General features: G+C 32.6%; 1 pseudogene; it reads right to left on the reverse strand.

Moving 5' to 3' along the window:
• Nucleotides 1–6,616: 6,616 nt before the first annotated feature.
• Nucleotides 6,617–6,735, reverse strand: LOC112484381 (annotated as a pseudogene).
• Between the last annotated feature and the right edge of the window lie 611 nt (nt 6,736–7,346).

Here is a 7,346-nt window from a genome sequence, read left to right on the forward strand (position 1 = left end):
GTAAATACCCAGTAGACGGATTGTTGGATTATATGGTAGATCAATTCTTAGTCTTTTGAGGAACATCCATACTGTTTACCATAGTGGCTGTACTAATTTTCAGTCTCATCAGCAGTGTATGAGGGTTCCTTTTTCTCCACATTCTCTCCAACATTTGTTATATTTGTCCTATAGATTATAGCTTCTAACAGGTATGAGATGGTATCTAATTATGGTTTTGATTTGCATTTTCCTAATAGCTAGTGATGTTGACCATCTTTTTAAATGTTTGTTGCCAATTTGTATGTGCTCTAGGTAGAAGTGTCTGTTCAGGTCCTCTGCTCATTTTTTGATTGTATCATTTGGTTTTTTTGTTGTTGTTATTGAGTTGTATGAATTCTTTGTATATTTTGGATATTAGGCCTTTATCAGAAGCATTGCTTGCAAATATATTTTCCCATTAGGATGGTTGTCTCTAACTTGTTGATGATTTATTTTGCTGAGCAGAAGCTTTTTAGTTTGATGTAGTTCCAATCATTATTTTTCCAATCATTACTTCCCTTGCCTTTGAGGTCAAATTCATAAAATCCTCTTTAGTCCAAAGTCTTTGAGTTTTGTTCCTGTTTTCTTCTGTGCATTTTATTGTTTCAGGTTTTATATCCAGGCCCTTAATCCATTTTGAGTTAATTTTGGTGTGTGGTGATAGACAACAGCTTAGCTTCATTCTTTTGCAGGTAGCTTTCCAGTTTTCCCAGCACCATTTATTGAAGAGGATTTCTTTTCTCCACTGTGTTTTTGGCTTTTTTGTCAAAAATTATTTTCCTAAATACATATGGGTTTGCTTCTGGGCTCTCAATTCTGTTCCATTGGTCCGTGTGTCTGTTTTTCTGCCAATACCATTCTGTTTTGATTACTGTCGCTTTGTAGTATAATTTGAAGTTGGTCAGAATGATGCCTCCAGCCACTTTCATTTTTCTCAGGATAGCTTAAATCAGCAATTGTATGCTTATTTCTCCATCTCTGGAAATAACTTCATATCATTTGTTCCCACTGAAGAAATCTTCAAGGCACAACAAAATTAGGGTCTTTTGCTTGAAATTGCTCATGTTTGATTGATGGCATTTTGTTTTTTATTTCCTTTTAGGTAATAAAATTTACTTTCCCTCTGGAAGTTTATATTATTTTCTTTTTTGTTATTGTTATATAATATTTTTCTGTGATGCATTTATGTGTGGATTTATTTTAGTTATCCTTTTCAACAATTAATGGTCCCTCTCAATCTGAGGACTTGACTTTGTTCATTCCCAGTTGATGATTTTGAACAGTAATAACATTGAAGCTGAGCAAGAAGAACTCCTGAACTAGGCCCCACACTTTAAAGGTTCCCACCAGACATTTTCTTGTGCCATGTTTCAACACAATAAAATGACTCCACCTGCCTACTTAGGACCTATATTTACCTCTTGACCACACTTCAGGGTATCTGAAAATCACATTTAGTTCAGATAGCCCAAGCATCCTTTCAGTGCTTTTGTGCTTTCTTTTCCATCTCCCCAACAGCTGACTCCTCCTTCAGTTTTTACATTTTCCTAAGGTCAAAAGTTGACAAAAGACATCTGTATTTGGTTTTTCTATCATAGTACTGGTTTATACTCAGTTAGCTAATTCTTGACTGTGTTCTTAAATTTTTAGTTTATAATTCTTGTTAGACTGTAATGTCTCCCTTGTAGGATGGGATAGAGGCTTTTACTGTGGCTTATATACTAGCCTACTTTCAAAGAGATTGGAGGAAGGCCAGTCTGTGGCTAGGACAGAATATTGGCCAAGACTCAAATGCATAGATGAAAGCTGCCCATTCTTTCCATGGTTTGCCATCTACTCAGGAGTCCCTTCTCTCTTGCCCAATTTACCACAAGTATTCTCCAAGAGAAGAGAAATATCTAGGTCATAAGTGACCCAGTGCAGGGATAGAGTGTAAACAGCACACTCTCTTTTATTTCTGACATTATTATCTATGGCCAACTTCAAATTAGTACTCCCTTGTGCAATGTTGATCTTTGATGTCAGGTAAAGAAGGCTTTTTGTATGTGTGTTGGATTTGTTATAGAACAGAAAGAGTTTGTCCACCCAGTGCTAGCAGAGCCAAACACTAAACACCAAGAATTGCAGTGGAGAAACATTGGCTATTTTTTTATTTGATGAGTAGCACCATCCAGGGGAATGGGAAGCTAATGCTCAAAAGCCCAAACTCATAAATAGTGTGTAGGTTACAGATTATACAGGGCAAAATTATGAGACACTAGCATTAAGGGTTCAGAATGATGCTAGGAACTGATTGGTCAGAGGTGAGGTAAGGGTAATGAATCATTTATTCTGTTCTTAAGGACAGTTCTGAGTTCTTTTCCAGTATCCCTCTGTCTGGTGTCATGGGAAAGTAGCCAGGTGGTCATTCCATCTTAGAATTCAGAAAGTGAAACATAACTTAGGACTTAAGATATTATCTTAAGTCTCTCATAAGTTCAGACTATGTGACCATTAGTCAGGTCCTGGCTACTATCTTCTGCTGTGTTGGGAGTTACCGATTATCTGGGGAAAAAGCTAAGTGTCTGGAGTGTATGGAGAGTGAGAAAGATATGATTTTGTAGAGCTAGAATTTAAAACTAAATTTAATTCAAGTCATAAAAACCTTTGGTTTTGGATTTTGAATGTACTTGAGCCATGATTTTTATTTTTGTTACCTAGATATCTAGGAGGAAACCATACCTGAGGGACTTGCACTATCTACATAACAGAAAATCTATACAATGTACATAAAATGCATCTTAATAGAACACATCAATTAAAAATTAAATGAGAAGATACCATGTGGATTTTTTTCTATATTGTTCTACACCAAGATTCTAGCAGCAATCTTGTATTTAACATAGAATTTTTCTTCTAGTAAAAAGTTTGTGTTGAATAGTTCAGAAAGTATTAGTGAATAACTCAGAAAGCTTTATTTATTTATTTATTTATTTATTTATACAAAAATTCCTGTATAAAATTTACATTTTAATAAAACTATCCTCCTCTATGTTTTGCCTTTTTTGTTTCCAGGAATCCCAAACACATCAAAATGCAAATAACTTGTAAGCACAACAACTTTTTTTTTGATGACAAGTTTAACAATTTTAAGATGCCTGATATGGCAGAATTCTTCTCTATGAACATTTTCTCAATTATCATTATCATCTATAGTTTATCTAAGCTTTAATCAATGCTGAATTACAGTGGTAATAGATTTATGATTTCTATTTTCATATTTGTTTCTTCTTCCATATCATCCATTTTGCATTCTCTCTTTCAAAGACATTTACAATCCATTAAAACTTTTTTTTTTTTCCAGTATAATTATGAGTTGATTGAAGATTTTAAATGTTCTTTATACAATTTATGGTGATTTGGGCAGAAAAAGAGTCTATTGCACATGTTCAGTTCTTCTAACATCTTTTTAACTGTAAGAATTTCTTAAAATGCCTGGTTGCCCCTGCAGATGCTAATGCAGTAGGTCTGGGTTAGGGTTCAGGTATTTGCCTTTAGTTAAACTTTCTGGGATATTTTTATGAAAAAGTACATTTGAGAAACATCATTATAATGAACCAAAACCTAATTCAAATCAGGAAACTTGGGTTTTAATTCAAGCTCTGTCACTTAAAGAAAGTCACTTACCATCTTTGTGCCTCATTGATGTTTTCTGTGGAAGATGATATCTACTACTCATACTTGTGAGAAATAAAATTGATAATGTCTGTGAAGCAAAGAGCACCTGATGGCTAATGTTCTATAAATACGAGTTTTCTTTCTTTTCTGAGCTGCTCAAATAAAGAGAAAGAATCTGCTCAGGGAAGTATTGCTGGTATAGGATCACCTGATCTCATGTCTTATATAACCCTTTCAAGCCATTGTCACTGAGACAAATATAATTATCTGCAGTTATATTAATTTTCCCTGTTTTTCATCTAGTACATTCTAGGTAATATACTGCATTAGTTTGAGTTTTCAATAAATATGATCTGTGATATGACTCTATTGCTGTCCTATGGACACATCTGTGATGCAGCTTCAGATCATACCCATGAATAGACTTACATAGAGGAAGACATCACCAAAAGCCTGAGATGAAAACACCAAAAATCAAGAGACTGAGGCGAACATGGCTTTGGCTCTAACTTTACTTTATTTATTTATTTACTTATTTATTATTTTTTATGTCTCTATTTTATTTTAATGAAGTCAGAAGAAAAACTTTAGGTTTACTTTAAAAGAAATATTTTGGAAGAATTCTGATTTTTACTTTTGATACTTTTTTTTTCATAATCCATATAATTCACCACTATTCAATTTTACTAAATTTTTCAATGCTTATTATAAATTTTCAGTTTTTATAAGTAAGTTTTTCAAGTTTATGAAGGGTAATCTTGTCACTATAAGGAAGATTGAATAATTAAAAAAATATATATACACACACATGTATCTACACAGACACACATGTATAAGCATAAATAACTAAAACACTGGCAAATACAATTGTGCCTGACTCAATGATCTAAATATTAACACTCACATTCATATGCCATGTTATATAGCTTTATTCCTCAGGCATTTAAATTTAATAACTATGTTAATCATCACTTAACTCTGCATTCATATAATTAAATATTAATTTTAAATTGATTAATTTGGATTAATCAATTTAATGTGGATTAAAAATAAGTAATTCTATTTTAATCTCTATTTTATGGAACAAAACTTTTAGTTCACTTAAAAGATTCAGTTAAGATATTAATGATTTTTATTTACATCTTATAAATATGCACTTTTTAAAATGTATTTTCTGGTGTTTTCTTTTTAATTAAAATTAATAGGAAAGCATAAAATCAAATATTGAGTAATAAGAACTCTAAATAGTTGCTATGAAAAACCCAAGTTTGAAAAGTGATATTTAAAGTGTTCTAATTAAAAGCTAATGAAGATTAAATGTTCTTAATTCCAATTTTCAATCTATTTGAAGGTCATTCTCTTTTGGAGTGAAGATGAATAAATAGTAAACTCATTAAAAACCAAGACAAAAGATGAGACAAAGAAAATTAAAATGCTGTTGAACTACTAAAGTCACCAAAATAATTTATATTCTGTGTAAATGGAAAAAATAAACTGAATTTCTATGTTGGGGATAAATAAATGTAAATATATGGCAGATAATTTATTTTTATGAGTAATTAAATTATATACAATCTTTTCTTCTAAGTAAATCCACACTATGGCTATATTTATGCTAACGATGCTTTCACATGATTTTAAAATGTAACTTCAGAAGAATTTTTTTCTGGAGTTAAAGTTGCTAATTAATTTATATTATGTGGAAAAAATACATTATATACAGATTGAACACTTTTCAAAGTAGCTTATTTTCCACTATTATACATTCTTATGTATAAAGATATATTCATTTATTTAACAAATATTAGTACTTTTTCTCCACAGATATATATATTATTGCCTAAAGACTGAATATTATTATACTCTCATACATTTATGCAATGCCAATTAGAACTTATACATCATTTTTATATATAAAAATCAATTGAAATAAAAATTCAACATAGTAAAATCCAAAGATTCAGATTAAAGTATACTGATATTTAGTGGAAACTTTGCTTTAGTAGAAATAGAGATTTAAAATCACTATTGGAGCAAAATAGAACTATTGGCTAATGGCAGCAAGACATTTTGCCTCTATACTCATATCAACTACCCATTTCCCCTTTAGACTTTCTGTGTTTATAAATATGTAAGCTCTGTTTTTAGAGACTCTCTTGTAAAATAAGTTTCTACTTTTCTTTCAGACATGTATTGTGTTTGCTAGAGGAAGCTGTAAAAGGAGGGGGATTTCACTCATTTTCTTTACCCATCATCTGTCTCTTATTTCCTGAATGTCCGTATTAACTTCATTTATCTTAAACAGCTGTGAATTTTCTTTCCTCAATGGAAAATTTTACTTTCTTCTTTACACAGAAAATTTAAGCAATCAGAAATGTACTCAGACAATTTATTCCCTCTTCTTAAAACAACAAATATACCAACAACAATCACTTTCCTTCTGTTCCCATTTAGGGTTCAGGGCTATATCTTCCCAATCTACTCTAGATTGACTTCCTCTACACTTTCACATCTTGAGTGATCTAGCTTCATCAATTATCTCCTAATTAACTCTATTTTCTTCCTAAGTACTCTTTAACCCATATCAAACTTTTTTATAAGTAAATTAAAAAAAAACAGAAACAAAAACTTTTCTCTATCCTTCAGTTATTAACTGACCTTCCTTCACTTTATCTTAAGAAAATTTCTTATATGAGTTACAGGTGAGCTTTCTGACACCAGCCAATTCTCTGGCATCATTTGGGTGTCCAAACAATTCAACTCATTTTTGACACTAACCAGTCCTCTAGTTAGCATAGACCCCAGTTTATGAGCTCAGTCTCACAAGACTGCCCCAACTTCAAACAGTAGTCATAACTCTTGGATCATTTATATTGGAGGTTCTCACGAGCCTCTCTTCAGGTTGAATAATTTACTAGAATGGCTACATATACAGCTACATATACAGCACCTGGTCTTTCTAGGTGGTCTCCCATTTAAGTACTAACCAGGTCCGACCCTGCTTAGCTTCCAAGATCAGACAGGATCGGGCTTGTTCAGGGTGGCATGGCCATAGACTAAAGAGTTTTTATAACCCAATCTCCAGCCCTGCTTCACTTCCTTGACAAGGTTGAGGGTGGGTCTAAGAATTCACACTCTATAATCAGAGGATGTAGGTTGTTTTTGGTGAGCAACCTTATTCTCAGCCTATCCAGGGGATCCACCCTAAGTCAACTTGTTAGCATAAACTCAGGCGTGATCAAAAGGGTCTACATATGACTAATAAAAGACACATATCGATCAGGAAATTCCAAAGATTTTAGGAGTTCTAGGACAGGAACTAGAGACAAAGATCAAATATATTTATTATACCACAGATATTTTACATGTAACTTCTCAAATTCTTTACTTCTTGCTGACTTCTTATTACTGTTAGATAGTTAGGGAGCCATGAGCTCTGGGAGTGAAGGCCTGGTTCTGTAACCATAGAAATGACAACATTGATGGCCCAAACCAAAAGGTCACTCCTAGGACCTTCCAGAAAAAAAAAAAAAATCATTTTTTAAATAACAATACCCTGACATCCTGGAGTACAAGGAAATAAATAACCATAGCTTAGCAACCAGTTTAGGCCAGCCACAAACACTTGTGCAATAAGGAGTACTCTGACTTTCTTCTCACCTCAGCCC

The sequence above is a fragment of the Pteropus alecto genome, unplaced genomic scaffold (genome assembly GCF_000325575.1).
Source record: "Pteropus alecto unplaced genomic scaffold, ASM32557v1 scaffold75, whole genome shotgun sequence".
In the NCBI taxonomy this organism is placed as follows: domain Eukaryota; kingdom Metazoa; phylum Chordata; class Mammalia; order Chiroptera; family Pteropodidae; genus Pteropus; species Pteropus alecto.